Genomic DNA, 18,998 nt, shown 5'->3' with positions numbered 1-18,998 from the left:
ATATAGGGATATGTCCCAAGGCAGTATGGTTATGGGTAGCAAGGTGTGTGGGAGAATATGGGCAGCTGCTTACAAAGGTGGTCACCTCTGATGGTCTCTGGGACTTCACCCCTGAACAAGTGCAGGATCTTGAAGAAGTGATAGAATATTTGAAACAAGGATGCCTTGGCTGTGCCAGAGACAGAACCTACCGCTCTGTGCCAGGGCCAAGCAGCAGTCAGCACCCTCAAGGGGAAGAGGAGAGTCTGGATCTGAAGACGTACAAACAGGCCTGGCCAAAGCAGAGACCCAGCAACTATATTAGTTGCCCTGATAGTCAAGAAAAAACAATGGACATGGAGGTCAACTTGTTTAGTAAGGAAGGAAGAAGCTTCTCCTGAGAGCAGGAGGAAGAATCAAGAGGCAGCCTGTTCAGCAGCAGAGCAGTCAAAAGAACAGGAGGCAGAAGAGAGAGAACTCATAAACAAGTCAGAAACTACCTGATCACTAAGTGAGCTGTGAGATAAACAAAATTATTCCAGCCAGCATCCAGGTGAGCAAATTATCAGCTGGTTTCTCCAATGCTGGGATACTGGGACTAGTAGTCAGGAATTAGAAGGTACTGAGTGACCACTGTAACCAGATGGAGCCCAAAGTCATGGACTAAATGAACTCTGGACATTTTATGGACATTTTATAGGGGTGGCCTATAGGCTAAGGGAATGATATCTGTGTATTATCTGTAGCACGTTGTCCAGGTTTGGGCTAAACGAGAACTAATTCTGTTTTAGTGATTTTACTTTTCAGGTAAGTCTCTTCTAACTAACGGCACTTTCTGAAAAACAGCAGCACGTTTTTCCAGACAGTGACTGCTCCTAGAAAAGATAAGGCCTGATGTTTATAGTTCGTACCAAGGAACGGTATGCAGAAAGGCCCTTGCTTATACTTGTTCTTATAGCGACCACGGTCACTGCTAAATCTTGTACTCCGTGTTGGGGTGGTGCAAGTGAAAAGGGTCGCAAACATGTAAAAGGTCGCACCTGCAGGTGACCCAAACCTGACCAACAGACTATTCCATCCCATATAAGTCATATTCAGTGCAAAGGTGAGGGATCACGAGAGTCAATCTCTCTTCTTCGATGGCCGACATCTGAGGAGGACTCTGTCTGTTCTGCCTTCAATCCCGATCTGTGCATCCCCGAATCCAGTGCCTGAGTCCAGCTCCTGCATCTGGTTCCATCTGCTGCTGAGTCCAGCCTGGGACTTCCCCAGTGCCAGCCCTGCGGTGTTGGTGGTGACGTATCATCATCAGGGTGGGGGGAGTTGGGTTCAGTTATTGGGTTTGTATCTATTTGTGTATATTTCCTTATTCTTATCTTTTCTTTTCTTGTTATTGTTTCATTAAAGCTGTTTTAGTTTTCTTTTCCAAACCATGAAGTCTCTCTCCCTTGTTCTCTCTCCTTTTCCCTTTTGGGAGGGGAGAGGGGTTAATAGAGAGCGTCTGTCATTTGTTAGTGGCCGGCCCAGCCTCAAACCTTGACACACATTTGTAGTGCCTTGTACGTGAAAGGATACAGATACTAATTAGCTAAAGCCAAGCTGTCTAAATACAATTGCTTGTTTACCTTGCCTTGGTTTCTTCTATTTTTTCTGTCTACACCGTATAATAATTGTATGCTTTTCTTCTTTATATATCAGTATTATAATCCATTTCTCTGTTATTTCTTGTTTAAAATATTTAGGCTGCTCTAGGTGATCATAATGCATTGGTTCTCAAAGTCTTAAAAATTTCAACATGCATTAAACATTTGCACAGGCAAGATATTTAATATGGGCACAGTTTCAGAAAATTTGGGAGAAAACGTTTTGCATACTTCACCAGCAGATAGGATGATATTTTGTTTCTTTTTTCAGGTGATTATTATGGTATAGGTTTTTCACCTGCCCATGGGATGTGGGTCTTGGGTTTTTTTAATTCTTCCTTTTTAGCCTGATTCCTTAAGAAATTTACGTTTATGTAATTCATTCTGTTCATCCAACAATTTCATTCTCCCTAGTCACTTTTGAAGCTATGGACCAGTCTTGATGTTTGCCGAATTTAGCTGAAGATACAAAGTTTCTACATGCTTAATGAAAAAGTTGGCTGGCAGAGGTGGTGATAGATTTAAATTGCTAGCATTGCTTATGGAAGTGCTGCGGTGTGATCGTGACTGGCTCTGCAGCTGGCCAAACAGCATGCACCGAGTGGCCAATAAATTAGCATCGGTTTAACTCAAAACCAGTGATAACATGGCTTCCTTCTCCGGGTGATAGCACACTCCATAGCGTGCTGTGGGCGGGTAGCATACTGCGGAAAGAAAACTGCGCGTACTGCAGAGGAGAGGAGGTAAAGTCACAGGAATGAGGAGGCAAGCTGGGCTTAAGGCAAGTAGAGAGGAGGGGTGTAGGGACAACTCACGAAACCAGAGCTCTCCGATTCATGTGCTTCAAAAATCTTTTTTCCAAGATGCTGAGTATGCTCTGTTTTACTGTTGCCACAGGTACATATGCAATGGCAACTTGTGGTCTTGAGGGTCTTTGCAGTTAGTTCTCAGGCTAAACATAATGTTAAAACTAACCATAATGTTATAAATATTTTTTAAATAGTGTTTAATTAAATTGAATGATTTCAAATAAAACAGTGTATTTAGACGAACCTGGCTCTTAATGAAAACACCTAGTCTGGTAACTCAGGCAAGCTTTTTTCTAATACTCAGTTTCTTCTTTTATCTTTGTTTTCTTTGTAGGAAGACTTATTTTCAGTAAACAGAAGACATGTAAGTCGCTGTCACGAGGGCTATCTGGTGAAGTCTGGGAAAACTAGTGCTTTATGTTTTCCGTGAAGTGGAAAATTGTATTTAACTGTGCTCAGACTGGGGTCCTGGGACTTCTTGGACAGAGGGCAGAAAAACCAGGAATACTCAGCAGATAATTACTGACTTCAATTTTCTCTATATTTGTAAAAGTGACCATTTTAACAATTTTAAAATATTTTGATGGTGCCTTTTTCCTTTCTGAACTAGTATATTGAATGTATAATGGCTTATTTAAAAGCCATTTAGACTTTAAATATCTTTTGGTCTTGACACAATTGATTAATTTATATCTAGTGATTAGGCAGTATTTCCTTTTCAAGTTAACTGTAGTAGATAATTAGGTTTTTTGCTGGCATTTTCTGCTTAAGGAGAAATTACAATTTTTTCTTGCTATGCAAAACTTGCAGTTGTTTTTTTTCTGCAAGAACAAAGTGTAACTGATATTAGTAAAGTACTTTGGGAATGCTACACCTTGTTTAATTAGTACATGTTGTGAATGATGAAAAAACACTGAGAGTTTTGGTAGCTGCATGGTTCTGTTTTGCTGTTGGCATTACGCTACAAAAGCTTAGCTAGCCGGAAAGACAAACCAGAGGAGGCCAAAGGGATTTAGGTAAATAATCCTTCACTGTGGAATTAATAATATACGTATTATTCTTCCCTTCTATCTTGGGTTGACATGTCTGTTATTTCTTCTCCCGAATACTGGATAGTGCAGCCACAGACTGCAGGTTTGCTGCATCCAGTTTAATACAATACTTCATGAGTTCAGCTAATACTTGGTTTTAAATTGCCTTTGTTTGTTTAAACTTTTTCTCTCTCAGTCCTGTAAGATTCATTGATACTGGATGTCTGAACAGCGAGTGTAGCTTCTTGGGATGGTGGGTTTTGTAGCTAGTGCTATATAACCTTTTTATGTTTGTCACACAGAATCCCAAAAATGTGAATGTTTGGCTTGACAAATTAAGATGGGGGACATGAAAATTGTGAGTAAAATTGACAGAACTGCAGCTGAGATCTTTAATACAGGCTCGTGTCCCCAAAAAAATTATTCTTTTAAATTAACTTAGTTTCCATTCAATGTTTTAAGAATCGGTATAAGATTTAGCCAGCTTTACACAGACATAATTTTCAAAGTAATGCAAGTGAGACGTCAGATTTTTTTCAAGTGTGTGAGGAAAAGCAGATGTCTACCAGTCTATAACAGTTATCAGACTATATACAAGAAAGTGCTGGTAAATGCTGAATAAGTAAGTTCAAGCTGGCATTTAGTGTTTGCAAAAAATGGAATCTGAAGCCCAGAAGAAATCTGAACAGAAATTGGCTGCATCGTTTTGCTCTAGTCGACATTAGCACAACTACTGAGAGAGCTGAAACCTCTGATAGACCTGTTAAGTAACGTGATTTTTTTCAATGGCATGAATTGTAAATGGAAGAGATAAGAAGTTCCCAGGGACGTACAGATAACTGTAAGAAAAGAACTTTAGTTAAGCAAAAACATTCGATTCACTGCTTATTCCGTAATTTTGAGAACTCTGTGAACAATGCTTCGGGAGAGACGACTCCAGCTCTATTTCATTTAGTGAAGCTTTAGTAGCCACCTTAACCTTAGTAATCAGTAATAAGGCACATGGGGGGACAAACACCTTTTATAATTGGCCTAATGAAAGGGAAGAATTGTCACCATAACTATTTAGACTTTTAAAAGGCCTGTGACGAACAAGAAAATTTCTGTTCATCCATCAGCAGCCTGTTGAGGGTTTGCATTTTTTTTTTTCCAGATTGCTCCAACCTTTTTTTGTCTCATCATCACCAGTGATGATCCTTATTCTGCATCCATAATTTGAAACAGACAAACATTTTCTCATCACAGTGTGCTTAGTAGACTGTAAAAATACAATATATAAAACCTTGAAACAATGTGCATAGAGTAATTATGTGACTGGGATTTTTTTTTTTTTTTATCACTCACTTACTTGAGAGAGGTAGAATAAGGGAGGTAACACCGTGCACTAAAATAAATTGTTATCTGTTCTGGAGATACTGATTAACTCTGAACTGTAGGAACTGAAATAGAAATGAAGGAATGCATGGGCTGGAAAAGCATGAGGCAGCAATGTGTTGGCAAAAAGCTGTGTTGTTAAGGCTCAGAACTGAATCATAAACTTGCCGCACACATCTGCGGGGGAAGATGACTCACAGCCAATAGTAAAATATGCTTGTTACAATGTGCTTGTAGAAAACCATTGTATCTAACAATACACGGCTGGTTTGGATTATGGATTATTATTATTAAATTATTACCATGCTGGATTTTGGTGCTTGTCTAGGAACCAGTGATCAAAACTTGACAATATTGGTTACCAACTGGCAGAGATAACCCTAAAATGAAATTTACATTTTATTCCAAAAGAAAATAAATCTGTTCAGCTTGTTAATTAAATAAATTGGTAAAAACTAGAAGCTTTAAAAAGAAGTTGACCGGATGGATGTGAAGCTGTGACAGCAAGCGAGGAAATGCTTTTGCTTCTTAACAAATTGAGGATAGTGATTGGACACTTAAAAAAACAAGTATTTAAGTGGAAAGAAGAGAAAATAGGAAGTAAAGTACAGAAAATGGCTAAGGAATTTAAGGTGTTGATTGGAAAAATCTGCCTCACATAGATGAAGGCATTAAGGCATTTTGCTGAAATACTTGCTAGCTGCAATATAGCCTCATTACTAGGCAGGTAGTCAAAGGTCAAATGAAGTGTGGAGATATGTTCCAAGTGGTTATTTTCTATCTTCAGAAACAGTGACAAAAACATGTTTTTGCATTATGATAATGATTTATTTCGTATCTCCCTTATAATCCAACAGGAAGTTCATTTCTATCAGGTATTCGGTATCTACAGGCCTAAAAACTGAAACCAGGTGTAGGCAGAGTTGACCGAAAGGTGCTGGCTGGCTAATGTTCCTTCAAAGGGATCTTTCAGCACAGAAATTTCGGAATAATGTTCACGTTGTCCCAATATTCAGAGAAAGTGTGTGGGATGATGATATGCTTGTTGCCATGGTACTGGTGTGAAACACCACACTGGGAGGTCTATTACAAGATTCAAATGACAAAGAACTAAAATAGGCTTATACATAAAATAGATCTGGTCAAACAGCTATCCTCCTCCTTTGCAGAGACTATAAATGTAGAGACTGTGTGCAATAGGAAATTAATGTGACAAAATTCAGCAGAAGGAAAGGGAAGGTGGTATTTATTTTAAACAAAACTGATCTCAGTCACTCACACTGACTCTCTCATAGATTTCACCCAGTCGTATTCTCGCAGCTGCATGCTCATGTGTGCCAAGAAGCCCATGTCCAAGCAGCCAGACCAGGCAGGCTGAAGAACCCATGGAAGACAAGGAATGGTGGCTCATGAGTAAATGCCGTATCACTGGGAGTCTTTTTTGGCAGTGGAAAAATTTTTCACTGTGTTGGTTTGGCTGGGGTAGAGTTAATTTTCTTCACAGTAGCTAGTACGGGGCTATGTTTTGGATTTGTGATGAGAACAGTGTTGATAATGCAGGGATGTTTTAGGTGTTACTGAGCAGTGCCGGCACAGCATCAGGTCCTTTTCTGCTCCTCACCCCACCCCACCAGCGAGCAGGCTGGGGGTGCACAAGAAGTTGGGAGGGGACGCAACCGGGACAGCTGACCCCAACTGACCAAAGGGATGTCCCACGTCCCATATGGCGTTGAACTCAGCATATGAAGCTGGGGAGGAGGGAGGTCGGCCAGAGCAGCAGTTGCTTAGTGACTGGCTGGGCATCGGTCAGTTGGTGGTGAGCAGTTTGGCTCTTGGCAGCACATGTTTGTCTTCGTTATGGTTTTGATTTGTGGGTTTGGGTGGGGGTTTTTTTGGGGGGGTGGGCACTGGGGTTTTTTTTGTTTTAGTTATTGAACTATCTTTATCTCACTTTTACCCTTCTGATTCTCTCCCCCATGCCACTGGGTGGGGGATGAGCAAGCGGCTGTGTGGGGCTGAGCTGCCGGCTGGGGTTAAACTGCAACAAACATCCAGGTATTTATATCCTTCAGCTATTACAATGTGATTTTCCATTTTAATCTTGCTTACCTCATCCCCCATAAACTGCAGGAGAGGCTGCTACCTGTTGTTTGTGTTTCCTCGTTTGGGTATCTTTATGGCTACAGCCTTCCTTCCTGCTGGGATAACAAGCAGCGCACTGGCACATATGGTGTGCTGCAACCCTGCTGCCATCCTCCTGTTATTGGACCTCAGGTCTTCTGCTGACAAGTCATCCTGCTGTGGCCTTATCAGAGCTCAGGCCTCCTGGTTGTGGTGTAAATGGCACATTCCTCAGTGTTAGCCAGTTTAATTGCTGTTAATCGTGTCCTTGGTTATCAACTCCTGCTGTTCCTTCAACCCGTGCTGCTGCTCATGCTTTCACATAAGTAATTCCCACTCATATTTCACTCAGACCAATCTTAATGTTTCTGTTTCCGCTCCCTGCAGCACCACACAATAGTTCGATAAGAGTGGGCCATTATAATAGAGCATATGCCCAGATGCTGAAGGGCAGCCTGGCAAATGCTTTTTAGAGACCACTGATGGAAAATCAAGTGGAGATGCTTTCTAGACTACTTCCTCAAAGTATTGATGTCATAGTGGTACCATTCAACATTTTCACTGATATTCCAGAAACAAATTTTAGAAAAAAGTGCTATTTAAATCACATGGAATCAAAGGTCAATCTCTCTGATTTGAATTGCTTCAAACTAGGACCTTTAAACATATTATGCTAGTGTTATCACCTATAAAGTCATACTTCTAGGAACAAGAAATGAAAATGAAATGTATACATTGTCTTTTGGAAAATAGCACCAGTGAAAAGGATTTAAGGATTGTTCTGAACATAGAGCTTCCCATAAGCAAACTCCTAATGTAATTTTGTGGTGAAGAGAACTAATGTGGCCAGTGGATGTAAACAGAAAATGTCATGATGGTTTTACCCCCTGCCCTATAGCACCTGTGAAACCACTATGACACTACTCTACTACTGGGCAGACAATGGGTCTAAGGTTTAAAATGTTGAACCAAAAAAATTATACAAGATTCACAAAAACCTAAGTTCAAGGAACAGAGGAAAAATCTTGTGTGGTAGGAGATCTGGGGGACAGTGTTTCGACTTAGCAAGCAGAAAATAGAGAAGAGGTGTACAATACAAAAGCAATCTTGCCAAAGAGCATAGAGGATGCTGTGAGGCTTTTACAATGTGGTTAAGGAAGACATAACAGAGATCGGATGCTGAAGCCAGGCAGATTCACATGAGAAACTCAAATCAGGCTCTTAATCCTCATTAACCACTACATTGAACACTACTGATGGTGCTGAATTCCAAAGGTCTGTGTGTCTTCTGTCAGATATTCTTTACAGTAAGGGGATGTTATTTATTTAATTACTTCTTTGTTTCAGGTATAATAACCTGTGGTACAAAGCTCAAGCTTCTCTTGATGCGGCCCAGGATGCGATTGGCTTTCTGGGCTGCAAGTGCACATTGCTGGCTCATGTCCAATTTTTCATCCGCCAGCACCCCCAAGTCCTTCTTGGCAGGGCTGCTCTCCATCCACTCATCCCCCAGCCTGTATTGATATTGGGGATTGCCCCCACCCAGGTGCAGAACCTTGCACTTGGCCTTGTTGAACTTTATGAGGTTTGCATGGGCCCACATCTCCGGCCTGTCCAGGGCCCTCTGGATGGCATCCCTTCCCTCCAGCATGTTGACCTTGCCACCCAGCTTGATGTCATCGGCAAACTTGCTGAGGGTGCACTCGATCCCACTGTCCATGTCACCAACAAAGAGATTAAACAGCACCAGTCCCAATACTGACCCTTGAGGAATGCCACTTGTCACCTCTCTCCACTTGGACATTGAGCTGTTGACTGTGACTCTTTGAGTACAACCATCCAGCCAACTCCTGATCCACCAAGTGGTCCATCCATCAAATCCATGTCTCTTCAGTTTAGAGACAAGGATGTCATGTGGGGCAGTGTCAAATGCAGTGTCTACACTGGACACAAGTCCAGGTAGATGACATTGGTTGCTCTTCCCTTATCCACCAACGCTGTAACCCTATCGTAGAAAGCCACCAAATTTGTCAGGCACAGTTTGTCTTTAGTGAAGCCATGTTGGCTGTCACCAATCACCTCTTTATTTTACGTGTGACATAGCGTAGTTTCCAGGAGGATCCTCTCCATGATCTTGCCAGGCAGAGGTGAGACTGACTGGCCTGTAGTTCCCTGGGTCTTCCTTTCTTTCCCTTTTTAAAAATGGAGGTTACATTTCCCCTTTTCCAGTCAGTGGGAACTTTGCTGGACTGCCACGACTTCTCAAATATGATGGATAGTGGCTTAGCAACTTCATCTGACAGTTCCCTCAGGACCCATGGATGCATCTCATCAGATCCTAAGGACTTATGCACCTTTAGGTTCCTTAGATGGTCTTGAACCTGATCTTCTCCTACATTGGGCGGTTCTTCATTCTGCCAGACCCTGCCTTTACCTTCTGTGACTTGGGCAGTGTGACTGGATCACTTGCCAGTGAAGGCTGAGGCAAAAAAGTCATTGAGTACCTCAGCCTTCTCCGTATCCCAGGTAACCAGGTCTCCAGTTTCCTTCTGGAGAGGGCCAACATTATCCCTGGTCTTCCTTTTGTCACTGATTTACCTGTAGAAGTTTTTCTTGTTGCCTGTGATGTCCCTGGTCAGGTTTAATTCTATCAGGGCTTTGCCTTTCCTAACTAGATCCCTGGCCACCCAAGTACTTTCTCTGTATTCCTTCCAGGTTACCTGTCTTTGCTTCCACCCTCTGTAGGCTTCCTTTTTTTGTTTGAGTTTGTCCAGGAGCTCCTTGTTGATCCACGCAGGCCTCCTGGCATTTTTGCCCAACTTCCTCTTCATTGGGACATATCATTCCTGAGCTTAGAGGAGGTGATCCATGAATATTAACCAGCTTTATTTGGCCTCTCTTCCCTTCAGGGCTTTATCCCATAGTACTCTGCCAAGCAGTTCCCTGAAGAGGCCAAAGTCTGCTCTCCTAAAGTCCAGGTGAGCTTACTGTGCACCCTCCTTGCTGCCCTAAGGATCTTGAACTCCACCATCTCATGGTCACTGCATCCAAGGCTGCCCTTCAGCTTCACATTCCCCCCCCAGTCCCTCCTTGTTGGTGAGAACAAGGTCCAGCATGAAGCCTCTGCTCACTGGCTGCTCTACCACTTGGAGAAGTAAGTTATCATCAATGCATTCCAGGAGCGTCCTGGATTGTTTGTGCCCTGCTGTGTTGTCCCTGCAACAGATATCGGGGTGGTTGAAGTCTCCCATGAGGACCACAGCTTGTAAACGTGAGACTGCTGCTATCTGTCTATAGAGGGCCTCATCCACTCAGTCTTTCTGGTCAGGTGGCCTGTAGCAGACCCCTACTATAATGTCACCTGTCCCTGCCCTCCTTTAATCCTGACGCATAAGCTTTCAGTCAGTTCCCCATCCATCCCCAGGTGGAGCTCCATGCCCTCCAGCTGGTCATTGACATAGAGGGCGACACCACCTCCTCATCTCCCTGGCCTGTCCTTCCTGAAGAGCCTGTATCCTTCCATTCCAACACTCCAGTCACGGGAGCAATCCCACAACATCTCCGTGATGCCAATAAGATCATAGCCCCACAGGCGTGCACACGCCTTTGACTCCTCCGGTTCGTTTCCCGTGCTACGTGTGCTTGCATAGAGACTTTAAGCTGGGGCTCCAGTGAAGCTGACTTACTGGCTGGAATTCCTTTGTGCTGCCCTTTATTTAACAATAACTGATTTATATTTTTTTATTGGTGATATAAGAGGGGAAAATCTTGGGTTAAGTTACAGTGTCATCCAGCTTCCTGACCTTGCCTCAGGCCTAGCTTCTTCCTTACTGAAATCTTGATTCTCGAGGACATCTTCACTAGGAGAACTGAGCCACTAAATAAAAAATTGGCTGGATTTTATCATCTCTATTTCTTCTGTCTGTCCTGATTACAAACTATGTCAGGCTGCTGTAAAAAAAAAAAAAAAAAATGAAAAAAAGACTTACTACAATGCAAGCTATATAGCAAGTTAAATAGCACCTCTCTATCCCAAATAATTTAAAAACAATTCATGAGATTCCAACTTCACCCTGATACAAAATGTGGCAACACCTGTTAGGAGGATGTGGCAATGGTTTCATAATGTACAACTACGTTGCATAACAGCAGGAGTGAAAAATACATGTTTGATCACAAGAAGGGAAAAGGTAAGTCAAGTGCAGTATATCCCTCCTGCCAGAACTAGCCTTCCAGCCTGACTTTTGTGCCAGTTAATTTTCAGCTGTTTAACTGCTGAGATAGTGTTGGTGCTTGGTTCTGTCTGTACGATGGCTTCCCTTAGGTGAGATCTCCCTTTAGGGAGACTGCTCACTGGTCTTTCTCTTCACCAGCCCATCTGCAAGGCCCAGTCTCTGAACACTCCTCTTTGGCCATTCTCCATCTTCTTCAGGTTCGGTGACTTTGTTCTGGCCAAAAAAAACAGTTGTCTTCCCTGCAAATAAGCCATTTAGCTGAAGGCCTTCGCTGCGTTCAGCTCTCCTTTCATAACACGCATCAGCAGCATTCAGACTCAGAAAACAGTCGTGGTCAGCATCAGATAGAACATCAGCTTGACCATCACTCCCATGTCATGGTTCAGCTCCTCATGTTTAAGGTGAACCAGACACAAGTATTTGGAACTGTGTGCATGTACTACAAAGGTGTCCTAAATCTCATTGCAGCTCATCCTTACCAGGGTCATCTTGCACCAGCGATCTTCCTGCTCATTAATGACCCCACGTAACAAGGTGGGTGTCATTGAGGATCTTTGGTGGGGCAGCATCTATCTCTGTATCAGCTTTCTGAAGATACTGCTTTTTTTTTTTTTCCTGTAGTAGGCGATGTTTGCTCTATGAAAAATCTGTGATCTCAGCTGGGTGCAGTTAGACACCTTTCCTGGAAGGTTTTGCAGGGCTCCAGAGAAGCTCATCAAGGGTTACTGGTTGGACTATTTCAAGCCTCGGGCAGATACCCAGTGTCAGCTGTTCCCAAGTGATCCATAAAGGAAAGTTCAGTGTGAATATTAACAAAACCAGCTATAGCCGAGAGGCCTCATTAGGAGTTCGTGTTATCTGATAACAGAAAGAAAAGGAAGTCATTTTAGTAGGATGCAAAACCAGGAACTGCTCGTTGTCTCCAGGAACTGTGAGTGAATGGATGAGGGAGCCAAAGGATGATACCTTGTCCTTTGACTATGTTTTCTCATCCAGTTTTAGCAAATGTTCTCAAAGAGAGAATAAAATTAATCTTTTTCAATACGAAGATGAATATATTTGTGGATACTTCTTATTGGGATGACCAATAAGTATTAGAGAGGTTGTAATAAATAAGCAACTTGATTTTATCAGAAAGGAGATCACAAAGTACAAAGCTATTAAATATGTACACCCTGATGAAACAGGTATTCCTGTTTCTTACAGAGAGGATGCAGATAAAACTTCAGCTTGGACAGACTTGATTTTTTACCATAAGCAGCAGTAGCAGGACTTGGTAAAGAAAGTGTTTCTGATCAATATCGCATTTGTAAAAAGGAAGGTAATAATGTACTAGAAACTGGTATTAATAAAGAACTGCTTTCTAATAACAATATAAAAACTTAACTTTTATATAACTTAAAGGTGTAAGTTTAACTCCAGTATTGAAACAGATGAATGTGGGCTCTGTTCTAGTACTTGCTTCATCTGAAGCATCTGCAGTTCTGAAGGCATAAGCCTGGGTTACCTCCCGATACACAAACTGATTCTCAACCTCTCCAGTTCAAGTGATTCATGTAGCTTATGCTGTATTTGTTCTCTGGAAGATGATTTTATAGCCTGTTACTAAAATGCTCAAGTGTCTTAAGATCTTTCCATAATAACAAGCCCTTCCATTTTAGGCTGCTTTTTTCAGAGCTTTTACCTATAACTAGCTAAGAGCTTTGCTCTCGACCAGATATAATTTCTTGTTTATGCAAGAAAGCACTTACATTGCAGGTTAATCTGTTCCACACCAGTTTCCAAAAAACCAAGAAAATAGAGCAATTTATTCTGCTTGCATGCCCTTTCCTCCCTTTCCTGTCTTTTTTTCCCCCCCAACATACATTGTAGGGAAACATTGCTCTGCATTGGTTTTGCATCACGAGAGAGTGTTTCCGTTACAGAAAATGTTTCTTGTATACATAGTGTGTCTGTTGTATAGGTTGAGCAATTTGAAATCTTTTAAAAGAAAGAATTTCATGTAGCATGTGTGTGGGATCTCAAGACTTCCAGTGTGCTAACTCCATGATCTCATTATAAGAAGACTTAAGACAATTTTGAATGCAAGGTATTATCTTTTTTTACAGCATTTTTAGGATAAAGAAGTAGTAAATTTTCTGTATGAAAGTCTGATTAATATCTACAAAAGTTCATAATTGTTATGTTTTTACAGACAGAAAAACATGTGGGAAGTAAAAGTCAACATTATTCACTGAAGTGTCAGTGGGTCGACAGCAAAGAAAGAATTAAAGCTGTGAATTCTAAATCCCTGGTTTCAACCCATTAGGCCTGTTACTCTCTGACTAATAACAGCTCTTTCTGTAACACTCGCTCATTTATAAAAATTTGCAGTAGAAAAATAAATACAAACTCTGCAAACTTGTGACAGTTAAGAAAGCAGTAAAAATTAAGGATTGATCAATATATTGGGCAAGATATAACCTATGGTTAGGCAGCATATAATTTTTAAACAATTTCATTTTTTGTATAGCTAACTGCAGGTGTTTGAATAACTTACAAAGTCTCCTGAAACTTCAGCTATATCTTCAAATGTCTTTTTTAGCACTGGGTAATCAGAATTCTCAAAATGTGACATCTGTGACAACAAAAAAATATCATACACTGCTGCCATGATTATATTTGGTGTTTACATTTTATTTAATTAGACACTTCTTCCACCACAACACAGTAAGTGTATTCTGAGTGTCAGAACTTGATTTACTTTTCAGTATCCTATTTATCAGGGTTTTTTCAAACAACTATAAACGTAAGATGTAGAGTTTGTGGTCCTTGCCTTTTCCATATGTAACAGCCAGGCTTACCAGAAGAACTGGAGACTGCAGGAGCTCGATCACGTTATACCCTCAATATTCCTTCCCATTGTAACCTTCCCTCAACAGCAGGATTTCAGGCAGGAGGCTGAGAGACGGAGATTTGATTCCCAGTCTCGTGAGAGAAGGAGAGAGCAGAGACAAAGCACAAAGTAAGATGTCCCACTGGAAGAAAAGGACCTGCCTCCCTGCATTAAATGTTCTTTAAAACATTAGCTCAGAGTAGATATCAAAGATGTTTTCTGTCTAGAGCAGCTAAAAAGCGAGTCTTTTTGTTCACTCTTTGCAGGATAGCTTTCAGTACCAAAATTGCAGCCAAGTCAATTACAGAATTAAAATCTCTGCATTGCTGCTGCTACTTCTCTGATGGGGACAGTGCCAGAGGCCATAGACCATCTGTTGTGTGGGTAGATTGTCAATTACCTTTCATTCGATTGTTGGGATCTCCAGGAGCCACTTCTGACAAATGGAGTATGTTTCAACACGTAAGAAAAATGCACACTTAAAAGAAAGAAATGGCTGGATGTATTCCAACGAGTATCTCCAGAGCAGGAGAAAGTCCTATAATTTTGAGCAGCACCTGTTAAGCTCCCAGGCTTTGCTTTTGGCCTGACCTGAAAATATGGCAATGTGCTTCTTGTTTTCCACTTCTCTCTCTGGTTCTTCTCAGAATACTATCATCTCTTGTTTCTTGGAAAACTCATTATGTTGAGGGAAGCAGCGAGTAACCCAGCAACACGTTATGCTGACATGCAGGACTAGGTTATTTACGTGCTGTAGTTTCAGTTTATGAAATATATTATGTAATTTTAGGTGGTTTATGTACTGTTGTATTGTAACCTTACCTTTGTGTCGAATGCATTTTACCCAGAAGCCTTTGCAAGAAGCAAAAAAGCTGTTGCTGCTTGTTTGGTTTGAGGGTTTTTTAAAAAGTTTTTTCTTTCTTTTCAAAATCTCCCCCTATATTAAGGGGAAAATGGGCTGAGCTATTAGCAGGAAGTGTAAACAAATCCAAGTAATAGCAAATCCTGGGCTTCACAAGCCTAAGAAGGTAAGGGGACATCCCTGTTTTAAAAGCTGAAAGAATGAAGTAATTGAATGGTGATGTGCTGCCTACTAGGAATCAGTTGCTCAAGAGAGTGCCAAGAACAAAGAAAATAAGAATATAACTGTATAGGTCAATAGTAACAATTTTTTTCTAATCTGGACAACTGTTAAAAAACCAAAGAGGCCAGCTAGGGAAGGTTAGAGGTGCTGCTGGAAAAGACTAAATGGGAGTATAGAGGCGGGAAAGCCCTCAGAGATACCGCAGTGTGCAGGTGATGCTTTTGTTGCTTCATGGGTGAACCCATGCTGTCCAGCGCCATCTCGGTGTTTCTTGCTGCCGGAGACCAAACTCCATTTTGCAAGAGTGGGGGTCCAGGTGGGGGCCTGAAAGTGCAAAAGGGGGAGCAGGAGAGGTGAAAGGGATTTGGTGGCTGGGAGACACTTCACAAGGGAAGACGACGGGTAGGGTTTGGGGTGGGTGTTCGCAGCCAACGAAGGACATGGGAGGTGTCGAACTTTCCTTGAGGCTGTGGGCAACAAGAGCTTCTCTCTTTTTAAGCTCTTCATTGACCACCTACCCAGGTTCGCGAGCTACAGATGCTCCTGCCCCTCTCTTCAGACCCTACTCCCCATCAGTGTGGGACCCCCGCCATGAAACCCTCTTCTAGCCCTTTCCTCCACTACACTGTCCCTTCCGCCTGACCTCTGCTCCCAGTGACCCCTCAAAACACGGCGGGCTGAATTAATCCAGTTGAGCCCTGGATGTTTGGGTCTTTCAGTAGCAACAAAACTGACCAAGATTTCAAAGATGAAGTAGAAAAATTGACTTTGTAGCAACTTCACAAGAGAGCAGTAAGATGAATGGATCCATTGAATTTTACTTAGATACTAAATTCTGCCAGATACTGCTGCTAAAGTTTTCATTTAAATATGAGGGAGATATAGTAGCACTACAGCTAACGGAAAGAAGGAAGCTTTGTATCTTATGGTGAAAATGTGAACATCTGTGTAAATATTGTGAAAATCCATTTCAGGAGGGATAAGCCTGTCTGCAAACTTCAACAGGACTGCAACAGCTAGATGGCATAAGCTCTTGGTCTCCAGCTGCAGAATTTCGACACTGGAAAATCCATCTCTAGAAAATGATATGATCTTGTCATATTACCTGAACTCAAAATATGTTATTTCTACTGCGCACATTGATGTTATCTGAAATCATGTATGTTTTGTATAGCAGCACTGCCTCTCCCACCCCAAAAATGGTGTACAAAGTCAAAGGAGGTTTTCCCTTGAAAATGTGATCATCCAATCATACAAGATAATTTCTTTGAGGAGGGTGGGGGAAGTGTGCATCAGTTATAAATAATCAGCTAAGTATCTCCACAGCTTAAATACAAATCACACTTCAGCCTCTAAATATTGGGTCAGTTTAACTCCAGTGCTTGAATCAAAACACAGATTGGTCAAGAGATGACATTTGTACTTGTGTTGTCCAGTCAACAACATGATTCATTCTGTAGGGCTGGTTGTGTAAGTTGACAAGATAATCCAGCCCTAGCAGCTGCTGCGCTGCTGACACTCTGATGTGCTGTCCTTAAGAAAAAAGCTAAGTACAGTTTGTCTAAAAACATGCTAGTGACGAAACTGCAGCAAACACAATGCTGTGAGAAAAGCTAAGAAGTTCACTCAAAAATGTCAGGTCTCACAACACAAGTCTGAAAGTTCAGAAGAAGAATATCATTGTGGAAGTACAAAGCAAACAAGCTAAGTTTTGAAGAGATGGTTGGGTGGTTTCTGTATGCTTTGAACAACATTCAGCGAACTTGCATTGCCTTAGGTAAGAGAGGGTGATGCTGTGTGTCAGGCAAGTACAAATCTAATACGAAGAAAGGCAGAGGTACATAATTTGGAATAAAAAAGGGTTTCACCACCCAACAAAAGCCTTGAATCCTAGCTGAGTGCAGGATACTTATACCTTTGATGTTAATCTTGTTTTCCTAAATAGGGTTACACACTTTGAAGGTAGGTGTTTCACTGCAGTAGAAAGGAATACGTAAAGGCCCTTTTCTTCTGCCCCACTTCCCTTACCAACTGCCCTTAATACTTATGCTAACACTCCTATTTGTCTACCCCACATACTTGCTGGGAGTGCCCTCGCTTGGCAGGCAAAAATCTCCTAGTCTCAGAGGTGGATTGCACAAGGTCTGACAGGTAACTCAACACCAAAACTGAGATTACTATGTGTGTTTCTGTTCTCCCAGCCTCACGCCTGATGTGTTGCACAGGCACAACATGGTGTGTGCTCACTGTATTTACTGACTGGGGCACGTGGCACAAAGGTTAAGTCTGAATGTTGGTCCCACAAAGGCATTTCAAGGCTGGAAGGGATGGTCACATCTCTTAAGTTCAAAATCAAGATTTTTCACGCCTCCTTGCAACTGTCAGCTAACACTGGTTTCCATGCAGACCTGCACTTTCAGAACTGAAATTCCCTATTATATTGAGGCTTTGCACAAAACACTGTCCCTTCGGATTCCCCCAGGGAAAAACTGTGGAGGAAAAAAGGAGCAAAGATGTTGTCATGACGGAGATGGATAGAAAGTAAAAGTTGACAAGGGGTAAATCCCGGCTCAGTGGGGACACCCCTTGCTCCTCACAGTGGATTGCATCTACTTTTGACAGATGTCTGCGTGGGACTTCTTTTCCTTACTGGCAATCCATCCTGTGCTCTCCTCACCAATAAAAATATAAGTGAATGTAAGTGGCTCTACAGAGAAGCCAATGTTATCAAACAGAGTAAATAAACCAGAAATAAAACACTCTGTTTTATTGACCTCAAGTTATGTTTTCAGCAAAAATAAAAAAAAACAAAACCACTTTTTTGGCAGAAGTGACTTCACAATGTATCATGTACCATTAACTCATTAGGTCTACATCTGCTATGCTAAATTTGCATGTTGCCACAGGCACTGCTAATGAGCCAAAGGTTTTTGGCATCAGTCTGGGGAAGATCCAGATAAATAAAGTTTACTTAGTTACTTTATTTATGTATAGGTCTCTGCTCTAATTCCCACTACCCTGCTTCCCCCTCCACCCACATGTTCAAACCTGCCAGAGAAGCGAAGTCCCTTCTGGGCCACAGCGCCTGAACTCTTTTCATTTCTCTGGGGAGGAATACCTGCCAAATGCTGCTGAGCTGGGCTGGCAGGCGAGGTTGGTAGAAAACTTCTCTTTCTCTGCATGTCCTTGGTCTGGTTCAGCAAACTTCTGAAGTAGCAAGTCCATATGTTTTAGGGCCAAAGTTGATCTTTGCATGGAAATCAAGTGAGCATCTCAAATTCCAAACCTAGTGTCACTTGTGGAAGTGCACAGCACCTGGTAGCTGTACTGCTGGTGGTTGAATACAGCTGAACTGCTGCAAATCCGTTTTCAGAGCCCCCTAGGTGCTCTCCCTCCCTGCAGTCCCTGGCTTCTCCAGACCATCCCACCAATTATTTGCTCTGCTAGCAAACCGTGACTTCAAGAAACAAAATAAGACACAGTACTATGAGAAAGTTCACAGCAAACAAATTCTGTTTTCTTTGTTGTCTGAATCGTTCATGGTTTAAGTGGGATGCCTCAGTCATATTGGAAAGTGCAGCCCTTCTGTGGAAGGCTTTTGTATGCACTGGTTGATCTTTTTCCTCAGATTCCCTATCTGGAAGGTAGAGATAAACTTACCTTGGAAGGATGTATTATCTTGGGAGGAGTACTTACTGGAAAGTGACTAGTGTTAGTGTTTGGCTACTACTATTATGAAAGCCAAATTAACTGTGGTTATAAAGCAAAATCCATTAGTCTTTGTTCATAATGGAATGAACATGCTACCTAAATCAGTTTTCAGCATCCCACCCAATACCGGCTATCC

The sequence above is a fragment of the Leptosomus discolor genome, chromosome 1 (assembly GCF_034619465.1).
Source record: "Leptosomus discolor isolate bLepDis1 chromosome 1, bLepDis1.hap2, whole genome shotgun sequence".
Taxonomy (NCBI): domain Eukaryota; kingdom Metazoa; phylum Chordata; class Aves; order Leptosomiformes; family Leptosomidae; genus Leptosomus; species Leptosomus discolor.
This window is presented reverse-complemented; position numbering follows the sequence as displayed.